Source organism: Leuresthes tenuis, unplaced genomic scaffold (assembly GCF_036924035.1).
Source record: "Leuresthes tenuis unplaced genomic scaffold, fLeuTen1.0.hap1 SCAF_13, whole genome shotgun sequence".
NCBI classification, from domain to species: Eukaryota; Metazoa; Chordata; class Actinopteri; order Atheriniformes; family Atherinopsidae; genus Leuresthes; species Leuresthes tenuis.
Genome location: NW_027325367.1, coordinates 33,930,617 through 33,950,752, shown reverse-complemented (window position 1 = coordinate 33,950,752; position 20,136 = coordinate 33,930,617). Strand labels below are relative to the sequence as shown.

The 20,136-nt window shown below is 40.5% G+C and overlaps 1 pseudogene; it reads right to left on the bottom strand.

Moving 5' to 3' along the window:
- Nucleotides 1–5,152: 5,152 nt before the first annotated feature.
- Nucleotides 5,153–8,236, bottom strand: LOC140267556 (uncharacterized; annotated as a pseudogene).
- Nucleotides 8,237–20,136: the final 11,900 nt, after the last annotated feature.

Sequence of the window (20,136 nt, the reverse complement as noted above, 5' to 3'; positions counted from 1 at the left end):
GTCATCACTGGTCAGATTTGGCAGGGGTCCAGAGAAAACTACGGTGTCCCAAATTGTTTTGGCAAAATTACACACCGATGCAACATTAATTTTAGTGACCTCCGATTGGCGTAACCGGGTGTCATTACCGCCGACGTGAATAACTATTTTACCGTATTTACACTTATCCTTAGCCAGCAGTTTTAAATAGGATTCTATGTCGCCCATTCTGGCCCCTGGAATACATTTGACTGTGGTCGCTGGTGTCGCTAATGCCACATTTCTGACTATAGAGCTGCTAACTACCAGGGTTTTGTCCTCAGCGGGTGTGTCGCTGAGTGGGGAAAATCTGACAATTCTGACAAGTTAAATTCAGATAAAACTGAAGTTGTTCTCTTTGGACCTGAGCGCTTCAGGGAGAAATTGTCTAGTTATATAGTTACTCTAGATGGTATTTCCTTGGCTTCTAGTTCTACAGTGAGGAACCTTGGAGTTATTTTTGACCAGAATTTATCATTTGACGCACATATAAAACTGGTTTCTAGGACTGCCTTCTTTCAACTTCGTAATATTGCTAAAATCAGGAACATCTTGTCTCAGGGTGATGCAGAGAAACTAGTTCATGCATTTGTTACTTCAGGATTGGACTACTGTAATTCCTTATTATTGGGCTGTCCCACATATTCTCTGAAAAGCCTCCAGCTGATCCAAAATGCTGCAGCCAGAGTTCTGATGAGAACTAACAGCAGAGATCATGTTTCTCCAGTTTTAGCTTCTCTTCAGCTCCATCATATCTTAAAGATTTAATTGTAAGATATTTTCCTAACAGAGCACTTTGCTCCCAAACTGCAGGTTTACTTGTTGTTCCCAGAGTTTCTAAAAGTAGAATGGGAGGTAGAGCCTTCAGTTATCAGGCCCCTCTCTTGTGGAATAAGCTGCCAGTAAATGTCCGGGAAGCAGACACCCTTTCCACTTTTAAGATTAGGCTTAAAACTTTCCTTTTTGATAAAACTTATAGTTAGGGATGGCTCAGGTAATCCTGAAACATCCCATAGTTAAGCTGCATTCGACGGGAGATTGGACTGAAGACAAGTTTCGGTGCAATCTGTTGGTTTCCTTAGCTAGGATATCAATTTTGAATTGGCTCCATATGAATTAATTGGATTATGATTACAATGAATTGAATTCCAATTGGCTTGAATTGGACTATATTACTTAAGTGCCTTGAGATGACAATTGTTGTAATCTGGCGCTATATAAATAAAATTGAATTTAATTGAATTGGACAGGTGGATGGTGACTTGACTTTAGGACTATGACTATGACTCCTCTTCCTGACAGTCACCCAGCCACTCTTTAGTCCTGGCTGCTCGGGATCTGCTCGGGGACGACTAACAGAGCTAGCTACGCTAGGTGGCTCCGCACTGGCTAAAGGGGCCTAGCTCACTCGCGAGTAGTTTTCAACAGTGCAGAGCCGAGCTTCCAATTCAGATAACCTTGCCTCCAAAACTACAAAAAGACTACATTTGTTACATGTACCATTACCACTAAAGGAGGCAGAGGAGTAACTAAACATCTGACACACGGAGCAGGTGAAAGCAGGAGATAGAGGAAGAGAACTGGTAGCCATGCTAAGCTAGAGAACCAGACACACCGCTAAAAAGTGAAAAATAAAAACTAAAGATCTGTAAGAGTGAGCGTTAGAATATAACAAGTATGGGATAGAGTTAACTATGCAAGATGTGTAAATTATAGGGAGAAATAAGGTGATTATTAGTAGTCCAAGAGGAGCAAGAAATTCGACACAAAAGTTAACAGGAAGTGATGCAATGGGTTTAACCGTAAAGCAAAGTCTATATGTATCATATACATTGTATCATATGTATCCTAATGTATCAGCCTTGTGTAACAAATGCAGGAATCAGGTTGGAACACTCACTCATCAACTTTGGATCTTTTCCAGACTTCTCCCATTCTGGTCTTCAATTTTTGATTTTTTTACTCAAAGGCATTTAATCGGTTGTGTAACCCTAACCCTGCTCCTTGGTGGTCATTCTGGGATTGGCAGGTGACTTGACTCAGTATTCTAACAGCATAAAGTCAGAACAACAGTCTTTATGTTTTGGTGCCATTTTGGCTAAAAGACTTATTTTAAGATGTGTGAAGTCGGATAATGTACCTTCAATTGAAATGTGGATGAGGGAGTTTAGTGAGACCTTATGTATGGAGAAACTTGGATGTAAAAATTCAGGCAGCCTGGCAATTTTTGCTAAAGTATGGGAGCCCAGTCTAGAATTACCTGAAGGACGAGAGAGGTCAATGTTAAATGGTAAATGGACTGTACTTGCATTTCTAGTCTAAATGACCACTCAAAAGCACTTCTTACACCACATGCCACATTCACCCATTCACACACACTCATACAGCACGTCTTAAGTCTACACATAACTACGTGCTTTCTAATCATTCATACACACATTCATACACCAATATGAACAACTCTGTGATGATACTGATGGTAATCAGATCCTTTTTCCTGTCATATGCTATTCAGCTCATCTGATGTCGGATGCAGGGCTTCTGTTTAGTTTTTGCTGCTGCTGATGTCCTATAAATCTCCAGATCAGGCTTGTACATTTTTTTTTGTTGTTGTTTATTTGCTTTGCTACAGTGTGGAAGTCTGTTAAATTATTATTTCCAATCCAATTAAGTTTGATGATGCTGCCATGTTTGTTGTTACTTTTAACTTAATTTTTGTATATCATAAAAAATGTAAAACTGTAATTGCTTTGTAAGTAACATGTATTCTATCCAATATGCACTTGGCAATAAAAATAATATAAATTTTAAAAAGGGAGTCTTTTCTCTCCACAGTCACCTCTTGCACTCTCAGGACAGGGGGATTGGATCAAAGAGAAGTTTCAGTGCAATCTGTTTTCTTTAAAATTGGCGCTGTTTGTATGAATTGAACTCATTTGGATTTTCATTTGAAATCTGACAGATTTGGAGAGCTTTTGCAAGAAGTCAAGATTGAATTGTAGAGCTTATAGATCACATTAAAGGTGGGAAAAGTTTTGAAATGATTTATTGTGGTCATTATTTAACATCAGAAAAACCTGGCATTTTAACAGGGTTGTGTATGCTTTTTATGTCCACTGTAGAGCTATCCATTCACTTTGAATGAGTAGGTGTTTCCAAATTCCTGATTACTTTTTTTGTCAACTTTTGTAGCCAAAATTGTGCAATGTCTGCAGTGGCCATATCACAAAAGAGACATATCTGTCTTTGTCATTTGTTGTTTACACTTCCGAGTTCCTTATAATTCTTTACATTAGCATGTTGCTATGTCTGGATGACCGAATATCTTTAATATTACCTGATGTTTCAGTTTTAAATCTTATAGAACAGCATATATCCTCTACTTAAGTTAAGTGAACAAAAGTCTGCTGTTACTCTTCTCGGTATCTCAACACCAGCTGGTTCAGTGGGATGGAGCAGCATGGAGCCAATTCTCAGTGGTGACTTCACTGTTATTCAGTTTCAGAGTGAAAGGATTCACCTTACTGTTATTATTGTCATATCAGAGGCCCCACTACAAGCTGAATGGAGGGAGATAACAAAGCTCTTGGGCAGCCCAGATGGCTCTGTCTGTCAATAAACAGTCTATGATCTTTGTGGTTGGCTGTTTGAGCAGATGTGTTAAGTCAAATAAATAGAAGGGCGAGTCCATTAAATCCAGATTTTCTCTGTGAGTGAGAAAGCAACAAAAATGTTTTTGTGACGTTTGAATGGTGTTAACATTCTCTGAACTTTCTCTGAACGACACTTGTACTTTGTACTTGAACTTAAGGATTGTTTTATATAAACTGCCTTTTGTAATAATACTATAGCTATTCAACAAACAAACTGCTGACAGGTGTAGAAACAAAATTAGGGTGTTTTCTTAAGGTCAAATTATAAAAGGGCACATGAATTAGTAATTACATATTTATCCACAGGAAGCCAGTCTGGAATGACACTAAATGTTGTTTGCCAGCCATACTGTCCATGACCTCCTTGGACAATTTTGATATTTACCATACTGAAACTTTCTCTGCAGAATACATTGCTTTAACCTGTTAGTTTAACCTGTCTGAACATGTGATTGTTCATGCATCATGATGGTAAAGGTCAAGCCGCTTCTAGGTCTTAATAACCTTTCATCACAAGTATCCTACCATCAGGTGGGTTTGATTGTATGTTCTAGACGATGATTTTATTTGTAGATATTGTTAAAGCTGTTGTATTTTGGTTAATTCAGCAACAAACTTGTAAAAAAATACATATATATATATATATATATATATATATTGCATACTGTATATATATACAAGAGTTGGACAATGAAACTGAAACACCTGGTTTTAGACCACAATCATTTATTAGTATGGTGTAGTAAAGAGATAAAGAGTGACCTAATACCATAGAGTCTACGGTATTAGGTCACTCTTTATCCCATCATTTCAAATGTCAAATATCAGAACTAACTCCCATATCATCTCATTCTCAAGGGCATTAATACATTTTAATTTTAAATAAAAGATCATTTTTCCATGATAATGTTTAATCAAACTGTAGGTATGCATTTGATGGTGTATCCACTGCTTAATTAAGTTGTGAATTTAATTTATTACTGTGAATCCTCAGTTGAAATGAGTTGAAATGAGGATGTGATTTTCAGGGTTATTTGTAGATGTGACACGTGTTTGAAACACAATATTGAAGGAGGGGTTAACTCTCAAACAGTGTAGTGTTAGTGTAGTATTATGTAGTGTCATGTCCATCTTGTATTATTGTCATAGTTAAGCTCAGGGATGGAGGGGAGCATGGGAACCACTGAGTGGCTTTGTTCTCTGCCATTGTTCGTCCTCAGGATGTCCTTCAGGAATGTTACACTGGAGGTCAGAGCAACAGCCTCGTGTTACTGTGTGGAAGGAAGTCGGCAGAGACCATTGGCTCTGATGTCCCCAGAAGACAAGCAACAGAACAGGCTAGACTTGTTTAGCCTTTTACTCATGAACTCAACATAGAAATGTGTGTATTTCAACTAAGGCTTTCCATAGGAACAGAACAGACTGCACTTCTTGAGGAAGCTCAGGTCCTTCAATATCTGCACCAAGATGTTGCATATCATCTACAAGTCTGTGGTGGAGAGTTCAAGCTGCTTTGCAGCATCTGTTGGGGCAGCAGCATCAGAGCAGAGACTCAAAGAAACTTAATAAATGGATAAAGAAGGATGGCTCTGCGCTGGGGACTTTCTCTCTGCTCTTGAGCTCATAGAGCTGATTGTACAAAGATAAATGTTGCAAAATATCAACATAATGTACAATGCTGCACACCCTCGACAAAACATAGTGATTAAACTACAAAGTCTGCTCAGGCAGAGAGGTTTTTCGGCTCTGCTGCAACAAAGAATGTCATTTCTACAATGATTATACAGAGTAACTTGTTTTTAATGACAACAGAAAAATTACTAATAACTATTTTTGTCTCTTCATGCTGTACAATAAATGTTCTATTTGAGATTGATAAAGTCTTCATTTCTATTCAATTCAATCTCTACCAAATTGAACATAGCAGTAGTGCTTATTTTCTGTATTTGTTTTTTTTTAATGAAAAATACACTACATTTATATTTTTGCTTCTATTAATGGTAAGGAGATTGCATTCACATTTTGCTTTTATGTTTTTGTTGACCAGTCAAAGTGCTTTTACACTACAAGCCATATTCATGGATACACTCGTACAAAACTTCATAGTACAGTGTTACAGGTTATGCAATACTTTTTCTCTGACACATTTTCACGCTACAATGAATGCATCAGAGGCTGACATGTGGTCCAGGATCAAACCCCCAACCTTTCTATGGGCAGACAGCTGCTGATCCTCCTGAGCCACAACTGCACCAGAAATTCTTACGTGAATCAGGAGCAAGCCAAGAAGTTTATGTTTATGTTTCTGTATTTAGCAGACGCTTTTATCCAAAGCGACTTACAAATGAAGATATAACAAGCTATATAAAAGCTAACAATAAACTACATAGAAGGAACCCAGGAGTCCGACTCTGTCAGAGGGGACAGAGTAGAGATAGGGTGCAGGCATAGAAGGAAGTGCAGAAAGATAAAGTGCAGAGATAGAGGGGGTAGGGAAGTACAAGGTAAGTGCTGGGATAGGAGATGCTCTCTGAAGAGCTGGGTTTTCAGGAGCTTCTTGAAGATAGACAGGGACGCCCCTGTTCTGGTAGCGCTCGGTAGGTCATTCCACCATCGTGGGACGACACATGAAAAGAGTTTGGATTGTCTTAGGCGTGGTGTAGGAGCTGCTAGACGACAATCCTGGGACCAACGGAGGGACCGAGTTGTGACATAAGCCTTTGCAAGAGCATTCAAGTAGATGGAGCCGTTCCATTAAGCACTTTGTAGCTAACATCAGTGACTTGAATCTGATGCGGGCGGCTAAGGGCAGCCAGTGGAGTTCAGTGACCAGAGGGGTGACGTGTTCTTTTAGGCTGATTGAAGACCAGATGCGCCGCTGCGTTCTGGACCATCTGCAGAGGTTTCACAGCACAGGCTGGAGACCAGTTAGGAGAGCATTGCAGTAGTCAAGGCAGGAGATGACCATGGCCTGCACCAGGAGTTGGGTGGCATGTTGGGTTAGGTATGGTCTGATCTTTTTTATGCTTAGTAATGCAAAGCGGCATGAACGAGCAACCGAGGTAACGTGTTCTTTGAAGGTTAGTTGGTCATCAATCATGACACCCAAGTTTCTAGCAACCTTTGATGGAGCAAGAGAGGGATTCGGTTTGGATGCAGATGCTGTGGTGTATGGTTGGTTTGGCTGGAAAGACCAGCAGTTCAGTTTTTGGGAGGTTAAGTTGGAGGTGATGGGCTTTCATCCATGTTGATATGTCAAAGAGACGGTCTGAGATTCGTGCTGAGACCATGTGGTCGTCAGGTGGGAATGACAGATAGAGCTGGGTATCATCAGCATAACATTGGTATGAGAAGCCATGTGATCGGATGATCTGTCCCAGTGAGTTGGTGTATATGGCAAAGAGAAGAGGTCCCAGTACTGAGCCTTGGGGGACCCCTGTGGCAAGGTGGTGCGCTGCAGAAGTGTGACCAAGCCAGGATACTTTGAATGACCGACCAGTGAGGTATGATTCAAACCAGGAGTGTGCTCTCCCTGTGATGCTGGAGAGTATGGACAAAAGGATACTGTGGTTGACAGTGTCAAATGCAGCCGATAAGTCGAGCAGGATAAGTAAAGAGGACTTAGCCGTCGCTCTGGCTTCTTTTAAGGCTTCTGTCACAGCCAACAGAGCCGTTTCATTGGAGTGTCCACTTTTAAACCCAGATTGGTTTAGGTCAAGGAGGTTGTTATGAGAGAGGTAATCAATGACCTGCTTAAAGACCGCCCTTTCAATGATTTCAGACAGAAACTGGAGGAGAGAGACCGGCCGATAATTCTCCACATGAGTTGGAGGGAGGGAAGGTTTCTTGAGCAGCAGTGTAACCTGAGCTTGCTTGAATGTGGTAGGAAATGTGCCCGATGTCAGTGAAGAATTAATCACATGCGTGACTGCTGCAGTTACAGTAGGAGCAATGGATTGGAGAAGATTTGTAGGTACGGGTTCCAGCGGGCATGTAGTAGGACGGCTACATGTGAGAAGTTTAGACACACTGCTCTGAGTCAGAGGGGTAAATGAGGAAAACGATGCAGTAGGACTTCTGCATGCAGATTTTGTGGTACCAGGTTCTGTAAACTGTTTGCTTATAGCTGCCACTTTGTCAGTAAAAAATGAGGCAAAGGTGTCTGCTGTTAGATTGGTAGCAGGTGGCGGAGGATTAAGTAGAGTTTTGAAGGTGGAAAAAAGTTTCCGGGTGTCAGTAGTACTATGAATCTTGTTGATGTAGAAAGACTTTTTTGCATCAGTAACACTGGATGTGAATGATGACAGTAGCACCTGGAATTTAGCAAGATCTGCCGGATCTTTTGACTTTTGCCATTTCCTTTCGGCAGCTCTGAGATTGGTGCACGACGCGGTGGATAGAGGACACAGACTATCCAGAGATAAGCTCAGAGTAGAGCAAAGGGACTCCGTGGCATCATTAACCTGAAGGGAGGAGAATGTGCTGGAGGTTGGAAGAGCGGAGGCAACAACGGAGGAGAAGCGGGTGGGCGACAGGTTGTGGAAATTGCGGTGGAAGGAAACCATAGGGGTAGAAGCAGATGGTCTTCTCGGGAGACTCACTCTGAACTGAATGAAATAGTGGTCAGAGAAATGCAGAGTTGTGACAGATAGGTAGGGGCGGTAGGGGCGGGGTAGCTGTGTTTTCAGGCTTAATCCAGGTTTCAGTGAGAGCCAGGATGTCAAGAGACAGGTGGTTAGCATAAGCCATAATGACATCTGCTTTGTTTACTGCTGATTGGCAATTCCACAACCCCACAGACAAGGGTGTATCACAGAGTGAAGTGGGCTTTAGAGAGCAGAGGTTGTTAAGGTTGCGGTGGCGTTTGGTTGTGTGAAACCTTCTGTGCGAGCCGGAGACAACAGGAATGGGTTTGAGGCACATTTTAAAGCAGGTGGTGAGGCCAGAGCGACATGGATGAGGCAAGTAGGACAGGTTTGCCTTGTTCAGTGGCCTTGCTCGGTGGACATGCACAGGTAGACACGCCAGTCTTTACCCAAGAATGTCACACGAGAATGGCTGACGCTTCAGGCGCCACCCCTTACTTTATGTTGTGCACAGCCGTTCATGTGTTGGTTAATTGCACTAGGCTGAGACCGCCCACCGAGAGTTAACCAACAAGTGTTTTCAGAGAGATGAGTGACCGCCGGTTCACAGCTCCTGAATACTCTGATTGCTTTGCGATGGCCCAAACGACTAGGCAACAGGTTTCACCCACGGATGGGTCTCACAACACTCTCACAACAACAACAGATATTGAATTAGGCAAGAAGCTTAGAAAAAACTTACACTAGCAGACACACAGTTCATTCCATGCAGTTCCGTGCAATGCCTTCATAAAGTATGAGGACGGCATCACTGGAGGTGATGAGTCCGCTTACCAGGATGAGGTCCAACGGCTGACTGTGTGGTGTAGAGACAATAACCTGCTCCTGAACACATCCAAGACAAATGAGCTAATCATCAACTTCAGAAGAAATAAAATTGACTTTCATCCTATTCTCATTGGTGGGACCTGTGTGGAAAGGATTAGTGGCTTCCGCTTCCTGTGAGTCTACATAGAGGAGAAACTGACCTGGAACAAGAACACGACACAGGTGGTCAAGAAGACACAGCAAAGACTCCTCTTCCTGAGAATCCTCAGGAAGAACAATATCAGCCAGAGACTGCTTGTGTCTTTTTACCGCTCTACCATGGAGAGCATCCTTATATACTGCCTCTGTACGTGGTTTGCCAACTGCACAGTGGCAAACAGGAAAGAACTCCAGAGGGTCACCAAAATGGCTGAGAAGGTCATTGGATGTCCTCTACCCACACTAGAGGACCTTCTCGACTCTTACTGCCTCAGGAGAGCCAACACCATCCTGAAGGACTCATTCCACCTGGGACATTTCCTATTTGAGCCACTGCCGTCAGGCAGATGGTACAGGGCCATTAAATCCAGGAAAAATAGACTGAAAAAACTGTTTCTTCCCAACTGCTGTCAGAGCCATAAATGCCTCCTCACAGTGATATATTGTTTTTGTAAATACATAGTCATATTATGTTGCAAGTTAGCATTAATGAATCAACTCCCTCTGACTATTTAAATGTTCACGTTCCTCGAACCACAGGCAGAGGAGGAGGAGTGGCAACTATCTTCAGATCAGGGTTACTAATCAGTCCTAGACCCAAGATTAGTTTTAGCTCTTTTGAATCTCTGATTCTCTGTTTTTATTCTGAGTTTCTGTCTGAATTCTCAGAGTTTTTATCCCAGTTAGTGCTGAGTACAGATAAAGTCATTGTAGTGGGTGACTTTAATATTCATGTAGATGTTGAAAATGACAGCCTAAATATTAACTTTAATTCTATATTAGACTCTATTGGATTTTCTCAAAGTGTTCACAGACCTACTCACTGCCTTAATCATACCCTTGACCTTGTGCTGACTTATGGCATTGAGAGTGAACAGTTAACAGTGTTCCCTCATAACTGTTCTTGTCTGACCATTTTTTGATAACTTTTAAATTTACATTACTTGACTACATGGCTTCTGAGAAGAATTCTACATATAGAAGGTGTCTGTCAGAGAATGCTGTAACCAGATTTAAAGAGTTGATTTCATCATCCTTTTCTTCACTGCCATGTGCAGATATGACAGAGGACGGCTACCTAAATTTTACTCCAGTAGAACTTGACTCTCTTGTTGACAGCACTATAGCTTCAATGCGTACAACACTGGACAATGTTGCCCCTCTGAAAAGGAAGGTAATCAGTCAGAGGAGGTTGGCTCCTTGGTATAATTCACAGCTGCTTTAAAGCAGACTGCAAGAAAGCTGGAGAGACAGTGGCGTTCCTCTAATTTAGAAGAGTCTCAATTAATCTGGAAAGATAGTTTAATAACGTATAAGAATGCACTTCGTAAAGGTAGAACTGCTTATTATTCATCATTGATAGAAGAGAATAAGAATAATCCCAGGTTTCTTTTCAGCGCTGTAGCCAGGCTGACAAAGAGTCCGAGCTCTGTTGAGCCATGTATTCCTTTAACTCTCAGCAGTGATGATTTCATGAGATTCTTCATCAATAAAATTGTTTCTATTAGAGAGAAGATTGATGGAATCCTTCCCATTATTATCACTGATGTATCATCAAGTAGAGCAGCTTTAGAAGTATCTTTAGAACCTGAATTGTATTTAGACAGCTTCTGCCCAGTTGATCTCTCTGAGCTAACAACAGCAATAGTCTCTTCTAAACCATCAACTTGTATGTTAGACCCAATCCCAACCAGACTGTTCAAAGAGGTTTTCCCCTTAATCAATACTTCCATATTGGATTTGATCAATCAGTCTTTGTTGATAGGATATGTTCCTCAGACTTTTAAGGTTGCTGTAATTAAACCTTTACTTAAAAAACCTACTCTTGATTCAGAAGTGTTGGCTAATTATCGACCTATATCCAATCTCCCTTTTTTGTCTAAAGTTCTTGAAAAAATAGTTGCAGTTCAACTTTGTGATCATTTACATAGAAATAATCTGTTTGAAGAGTTTCAGTCTTTGAGATGACAATTGTTGTTATTTGGCGCTATATAAATAAAATTGATTTTAATTGAATATTGTTTTTATGTTGTTTTTTATATAGTCATACTGTTTACACAATTTTTATATGTCTACACTGAAAGGCCTGCAACTTTTCGTTGTACTCGTTGATTTCACGATAAAGAAATTTGAATCTGAATCTAAATATGTATGTCAGGATAGGGAGATGTGGTTCTGGAACACTAGAATGCAGTACTGGGGCTCCTCGGGGTACTGTTTTGGCTCCTTTTCTTTTCCCCCTGTACACATCAAACTTCAGGTACAACTCAGAGTCCTGCCACATACAGAAGTATTCTGATTATTTGGCTGTTGTGGCATGTGTGCACGGTGGACAGGAGAAGGAGTACAGGGTGGACAAGTGGAGTCCTTCTATGGCTGGACCAAAAATAACTTTTTGCTCTGGAACACTACCAAGACCAAAGAGCTTTGGTGGACTTCAATAGATGTAAAACTCCATACCAGTCAGTCTGCATTTATGGAGGGGAGATAGAGAATGTTCAGACCTGCAAATACCTGGGGGTGGTGCTGGATAATAAATTGGAGTGGTCTGCCAACGTAGAAGCGGTGTACAGGAGGGACCAGAGCCGTCTCTTCTTCCTGAGACAGCACAGGTCCTTCAGTGTCTGCAGTGACATGATGTGCATGTTTTATCACACGATCACTGAGAGTGCACTGTTCTATGCTGCTGTCTGCTGGGGGAGTTGCACTACAGACAAAAACTGTAGGCGCCTGGACAAACTGGTGAAAAAGGCTGGTTCTGTGGTAGGCAGAAGGTTAGACCCTCTCAGTGCTGTGGTGGAGCAGCGGATGAAGAGGAAGTTATTTTCTGTTTTGGAGAACAACCCCACAGAAACCAACCATCCACGCTCATACTCACTCCGAGGATCAATCTAGAGTCACCACGTAACCTGACATGCATGCTTTTGGACAGTGGAGGAAGCCGGCATCCATGGAGAAAACCCATACATACATGGGGAGAACATGCAAATTCCACACAGAACCTGTCATGGCTCAAAGAGCCAAAGTTAAACGGACTCAAAAGACATGGAATCCAAAAGGGGGTAGAGTCACTGAAAGACGGATATAGTTGTTAGTCTTTGTAGAATTATAATACAGAATGTCTTGATTATATTGTTTTTCCTTACTTAGTTAAATGAAGGTGGAATCTTTGGGGGAGGCACTGGCTATGGCAATGGGAGGCTGGAGAAGCATGAGGGTTAGCGGCAGGGAGTTGCAGGGGTACATAAACCCAGTGCAGGTAATTGGCAGGAAGCTTACTAAAAGAGGCAAATTGAACCATGGAAGAAACATTGTGAAGAAAAGTCTGCCAAAATTTCTCCACAATGACATAAAAGACAGACAATGTAATACAGAAAACCATTTCTTCAACTTACTGCTGTTAAAGGTGGTTCTACAAGCTGTTGAGTCAGGGGGTTCACTTAGTTTTTCACACTTTGCATTTTTGTACAAGGCTTAGTTTTTGTTCAGTATATAATAACATAGTGTAATATGTCATGTGGTGTTGTCCTGATTTAGATGTCCTGATATGTAAAACCCTAGAAGTGAAGTGATCTGGGGTGCACTGGAGAACCGGTTAACCACAGACCATGTCAACAGGATTGTGGGCGACTCAGTTTTGGGGCAAAACATTGTTCTTTTTTTTCTTTGTTTTTTCAAATAAGGATTTTTATTTTTATTTTTAAAGAATGGAATAAGTTCAAGTGATGTGTTTTACCAAGTCTGCTCCATGTTGTGTTCTGTCTGTATTGGCAAGGAGGTGGATTTTGTCACCTGATAATCCTAGAAAAGGATATTTTGGTGTCTAAACATTATTGTTTTGACTTACAGAAGTATTGTTTTCCTAACCTTAGCTAAGTAGCTTTTCTAATGCATAAACTAAATTCACATCAAACTTCTTTTAAACATCACTTAAATATGTCATACAGGAGCTTAGCTTAGCATTTTTTTCTTTGATCTTCTATACAATTAGTTTGATTGTATTGGGGGTGGAGGCTTTTATTCCAGTGAATCAATTATTTTAACTTTACATGCTGGTCTACGTCATGTTGCCACCAGCCTTCAAATCTGAATAGTTCAAGATAGATAGTTTAGTATATTATATCAGACTGATTCATTTTGATCAGCTCAGTATGGTTCCCCCTTTTTTATGTTTTAACACGATTTTATTGAACAATTAATTACTGTTTAGGACACTGATCGTATAAGACACTTGAGCATACTCCAGTTGAGCCAGCAGCTTTAAGTGATATATTTCCACACAAATAGGTTCAACTTTACAGACATATAGATCTGAAAAAAGACTTGTTTTTACACGGTGAATACACACAAGGCACAGTACGAGAACTGCGTCAGCAGCACTCAAGTAGGCTTACAGAGTAAAATATGCTTCTTCTTACATTAACATGCATTTACCAGGCGCCATCATGACCGTGTAGATGACTGATCTGATTAAACTAGGAGCACATTTCTTTGATCGGACACATGTGAGACAGACAAATGTAAAACGACTTTCTGTATTGACAGGCTTTTACTCTGCAATACGAAAGCATTTCACCTGTCCTGTCAAGAATCACATGTGGTTAGATGTGCCACGGATTATATCCTTGAAAAACAAAATCTCACAAAATAACATTGTCAAAAACAAAAAAAGCAGAGAAGCGTTACTGAAAACCACTGAGGAGGTTTGGTGAGTCAGTCATAAACCCTGAGATTGTCAATTTAATTTTATGAAAATGGCTATTGTTGACCGAGGGATTTTATGGATTTCCTCAGTGGATTGGCCTCTCAGACAATAAGCTGCCCCACAGTTTAACCTCTAAACTACAAGCAGTGAGTGTTGGAAACATCCGTCCTCAGTGTGGTTTCCTCTGCTCTCTGTTCTCTGTTAATGAAGCCTGTCTACACTGTTATTTGTTCCCACTGACTCATTGGTACTCTGACAAAGTAGGAAGGACACAGTTTATTAATCTATGTGTGTATGGGTGTGTGTGCGTGTGTGTGTGTGAGTGTGTATGAAGGTCTGTGTGTGTGGTCAAGGTAAAAAGTCTTCCAATGAAAACAACCATAACGGTAATTTGTTCAAATCCTTAAAAGCGACCCATAACAGTACCCTCTAAAGTACCCCTCCACATCTCCACCCCATCCTACAAACAGCAGAGGGGGAGGTTAGAAACATCATTTCAAAAAGTCTCTAACAGAGGAAGGAAGTCTGTGTGTGTCTGTGTCTGTGTGCGAGTGATCACATGAAACATTTGTGCAGACCATTCTTTTCTCACTTCTCAGTTACTTTAAGTTAATACAATAAACACTTCAGCTACTGCTGGCTGGGTTTGAGCTTTAGCCTTACTTGGTTAGAGGTAGAACTCAAAACTACTTGGTTGGAGTTGCATAATGATCAGAGTCAAGACTAAAATGCATTATTTTTACAATGTGACTATGACCTTCATGGACACCATCTTTAAAGTGCACATGTAGTTTTTCTCCAAACCACAAGAGATTGCAGCATAATTAAATGATTGTTTTGGTCTGCATGAACAAGCAGCTCACGCAGTTATGTTTGGGAGCAGGGCAGTGTCAGTCAGACAAAACTCATTCTGTGTCGACCTGTTTACCTGTTTACGACCTGTTTACTCATATTAGGGACATTTTTATCTCTTTTGACATCAAAAAAGAAAAAAAATACCCATAAAGTATAACATTTTAACAGACTTTAATATAGGGATAAAGGTCCATCAAGGCAAAGATTGGGCAAAAATAGATCAGGCAACGATGGGGCCCTCCGATAGACTGGTTGCAAGAGTTTTTTTCTTTTTATCTTTTATTTTCTACTTAAATATGTGATAGTTACAAAAAGTAATAAATGCAAAAAATGAAACAGAAAAACAGAGTGCATTTTTGTTGTTACAGACAAGCAAATTAATGTTCCTATATGCAAGCCATAGGGTCAGGCAACCACCATGTTCACATGCACATTACCATTCATATCTATGTATTTTGATGTGTATCCAGGCCAGATGTCTGTCTTTACCCTTCAGTCAGCACTCAGACTGTGTAATCAGTTCTGTAGTGTATCATCTTCCAGCAGAGACCAATAATTATCTTGGTTCGTCAATCTCATCACAAACATCAAACCCTCTTTTAGTGCCTGTCTGGCTGCTGAGATCACACAGCAAATAATAGTATTCCTCATTTGATATCCCCACTCGCTTACGCCGAGGCTAAATCTCCTATTCTTCAGTGTCAGGTGCCACTTAAATCTTTGAGATGATTACTATCATCTTCTGCAGGCTTCATGCTGTATTTAAAAGCTGGGTGTACTAAAACTAAGCCGAGGTTCTGTTTTTTCCCAGCAGGCCTGAAGCTGATCTAGAAATGCTAACATAACAAATGCTGAACTTTTGGTTGCCACTACATGTTCGGATAATCATATTTGCAGTAATATGACCAGGAATTGATTTCCTTAAAGTTTCCTTCTTTTTCCACTGCCCCAACAAAATTTATTCCAAGGCAAACAAACTTTTATCAGTTCATAGATAGTATGATCAAATGATGACATTTGTTGTGATTTGGCTCTCTATAAACAAAATTGAATTGAATTAAAAAAAGTCATATGTGTCATGTCTGTTAGTTTTATCATGTTTTATGTTCCTGTTTAGTCTTTAGTTTCTGCCACTGTTTTTCCTCAGTCTCTCTCTTGCCCTGCCACCAGCTTCACTCACGTCACCTGTGTTTTTCCCATCAGCTGCCTTCACTCAATAATCACCCTCCTCAGTGTTTAGTCTCCCAGTTTGTTCATGTTCCTTGGTCAGATCTTCACCATCACTGATGTCAAGCCAAGTTACTTGTGCTTTACCAGGTTTGTTCGTGTCAGGTTTTCACAGGCATAGTCAAGTTTTTTCATAGTTAGGTTTTTGGGAATTCTGTCACAGCTGCGCTTTTGGTTTGGATTTTAAGATAAATCAAGTGTTTTCTTTGGAATATCTGCATCCGAGTCCTCCTTCACCACCACGCCACACAACCCTCGTGACAATATGTGTTCTTCTAATAATTCCAGTTGACATTCTTGCTGTAGCATTTTTTACATACAAAGGTTTTACATAAGATAAGTAAAAAGTGCATTCAAGTGATTTATACAAGAATAAATAAAAGCATTATTAAAACTTTCATTTCAGGCTTTGACATGACTTAAATATTTGACCAGCCTTCTTAATTTTCAAATATTCCTCAATACACACAACACACTCACGTTCAACTAGACAGATGTTAAAAAATGCACTATGTTCCATGCTTTTTCATATCACCTGTCTATATATGGGGCTATATCTGTCTTATTCAGTTTAATTGGAGGTGATAATCAGTTTATTGCTTGATATCTGACAAGTCATTGATTAGGTTTTGTGATTTGCTAAGAACTGAGTCCTCAAAAGAGAAGTACATCTGGATATCATCGGCATAAATTTGGTATGCACAGTTGCCTGCCCTTTAATTTTATTGCTCACTTTTAGACAATGAGGGCCTGGGGACAGGGGGGCATGCGGAGGAGATCCACTGTGTACCAACGGTGGGAGGACACTGCAACATTTGGTCCCCCTCATATGTTAATTACACTTTCTCAGACACTGGGGTGGATAGGAGTTGGTGAGTGAATACTTTTAGCAATATAGTGTATATCTCCTGTTAGATCTCATCAGAACTCTGACTGCAGCATTTTGGATCAGCTGGAGGCTTTTCAGAGAATTTGTGAGACAGTCCAATAATAAAGAATTACAGTAGTCCAGTCTTTTTTTAACAAGATTTTTTTATTTGAGATTTTCACTATGTGCAAAATACAAACAGTAACTAATCCCTGGTCACCACTCCCTCACCCTCACCCACCAGACCTGTATCGCTAAATCAAAGACAGTCATTTTATGTACTTGTTGATAAGGTGAGTCACGGAAACAAATATAGCAGAGACAGAAAAAATAAGGGGTTCACATGTGATAAAAGTAAGGGGTTCACATGTATTACAGGGTTATATTTTCTGCTTCCATTTGATCCACAAAAGCCAAGAAAGGCTGCCAAGTTGCGTAAAACAGACCCTTAGAGAGAGAATCTTATTTTTTCTAGCTTCAGATGTCACATAGTCTCTCTGATCCTGAGGGAATATGAAGGGGGAAGAGGGTCTTTCCATCTGAACAGGATCAGACATCTGGCCAGTAGTGTATAAAAGGCCACCATATTGGACTTACAATTACTTAAATTCACAGCCTGAGGAGTGACACCAAATAAAGCAGTAAGAGGGAACGGATCTATCAGCTCCATTAATATTTAGAGAGTATTGAAAATTAACTGCCAGAAGTGATGTAGTTTTGGACATGTCCAAAAGGTGTGTAATAGAGTTGCATGAGCTTGCTTGCATTTATGGCAGGTAGGGTTTAACTCCGGTCTAATTTTGGGCAGCCTAACCTTCCACCAATGAAGCCAGTGCACTATCTTGAATTGTACAACTGTATGCCTTTGACAAATAGATGTGTGACTCCTCCTAATAAATTTCTGCCACACTGCATCTGGGATCTGTTAACTTAAATCCTCTTCCCATTTGTGTTTGAGATAACCTAAAGTTGATGAGTTATATAGATTGAGAAGGCCATATGTCTTACCTATAATGTGCTTTAAGTTTTTCCCCAGCTTGAAGATGGAGTCTAACAAAGATACCTGGGGATATAAGGGGAAGCAGTTGGAATGTGAGGCAATAAAGTATTGCAATTGTAAACATTTCAAGAAGTGGGATAGAGGGATATTAAACCTATCTACTACTTGTTCAAAAGAAGCAAAGTTATTGTCTACATATAGATTCTGTAATAAATCTATCCCACTCCTGGACCACACACCAAAGGCTCCATCCGAGGGAGGAAACATGTTTTTTTTGTTATCAGAGCAAAAAGGGAGAAGCTGTTAAGAGTAAATGATCTCCTAAACTGGTTCCAAATTTTTACTGATTGTGCCACAACAGGATTAAGGGTATAATAAGAGATGGGCTTTGCTAATGGGAGTTCAGTGCACAATAAAGCTGGTAAGGAGGAGGGTCCACAGTAAGTACGTTCCAAGGTTAACCATTTAGGGGTGTTTGAGCTGTCTATATCTGACATCCAAAACATCAGTGCTCTAATGTTGGCTGCCCAATAATAAAACAAAAAATTAGGAAGTGCCATGCCACCCTGAAGACATGGTCTGTGCAATATGCATTTCCGTATATGTGGGCTTTTTTTGTTCCAGATGAAGGTCGATATGAGCTCGTCTATGGAGCTGAAGAAGAATTTGGTCAGAAATATAGGAAGGTTCTGAAACAGATAAAGGAACTTAGGTAGTACATTCATTTTGATAGTGTTGATCCTTCCACTCTAGGAAAGGGGCAACAGATCCCAACGTTTAATGTCCTGTTTCAGACCATCTAATAGGGGTAGAAAATTAGCCTTAAATAGGTCTTTGTACTTATGTGTAACCCAAATTCCCAGATTTCGAAGTGAGTCAAATGATAAATTCTGGTCAAAAATAACTCCAAGGTTCCTCACTGTAGAACTAGAAGCCAAGGAAATACCATCTAGAGTAACTATATAACTAGACAATTTCTCCCTGAAGCGCTCAGGTCCAAAAAGAACAACTTCAGTTTTCTCTGAATTTAGAAGCAGAAAGTTCTGAGTCATCCAGGTCTTGTCTTTAAGACAGGCTTTTATTCTGACCGACCTATTGGTTTCATCTGGTTTCATACAGCTGAGTATCATCAGCACAACAATGGACATTTATGCCATGCTGTCTAATAATGTTACCTAATGGAAGCATGTACAAAGTAAAAAGAATTGGTCCAAGCACAGAACCCTGAGGAACTCCATGACTTACTCTGGTGGCCAACTTAACTGCCAGTAGGTCCCAGTTCCCAATGTCATAATTTCTTTCAGATGGAGTGACGTTTCTGGTCATCTGCCGCCCGCTGTGACAAGATAGCACCAACCCCTACATCAGAAGCGTCAACTTCGACCACAAACTGTCTGTCAGGATCAGGGATGTGTAGGATGGGGGCAGAAGTGAAACGGGCCTTGAGGTCCTGGAAAGTCTTGTCAGCTCTCAGGACATGAGAGCTGTGAGTGGCACCACCACAAAGCTGCAACTACAAATTAACCTTCAGTAAATTTTTCAAAAGCTGAGGAACATCTGCAGCTGCTTACAGGGAATCAGGAACAGACCAGGATGTGACAGCCAAAACTTTGACTGGGTCCATCTGTATATTCCCCTTTTGAAAGATGTATCCCACACAGAGGTGACATGGAATTCACAATTTGACATACAGAGAGTTCTCGAGAAGTCGCTGGAGGACGGCCTGGACATGGTGAATGTGCTCCTACTTAATCCGGGAGAAGATCAGGATGTCGTCCAGGTATGTTATGTTTATGTTATGTTTATGCATTTGGCAGACGCTTTTATCCAAAAAGATCTGTTTCATTAACTCATACTGCACCTTGGTTTGCTCCCACTCTAAAAGCAAAAGGACGTCAACTTGAAAGACTACAGGAAAACTGGTCTCACTTTGCACAAAGACATGTATTCAAATCATTTTTCACTACAAAGACCGCATTTCTGCAGCCAAATTCATATATTATTCTGGTTTAATTAGTTGTAACTTTAAGGCCCTTTTCTCCCTACTTGCAAATATCACCAAACCGATCGGTTCACTTTCTCCCCGCCTGTACTCCTCTAATTTCTGTAACACTTTGGTATAATTTTTTTCTTCGAAAATAGAACATATCCACCAACACCTTAACCCCCAATTCCATTTGCCCCTATCCATTCACTGT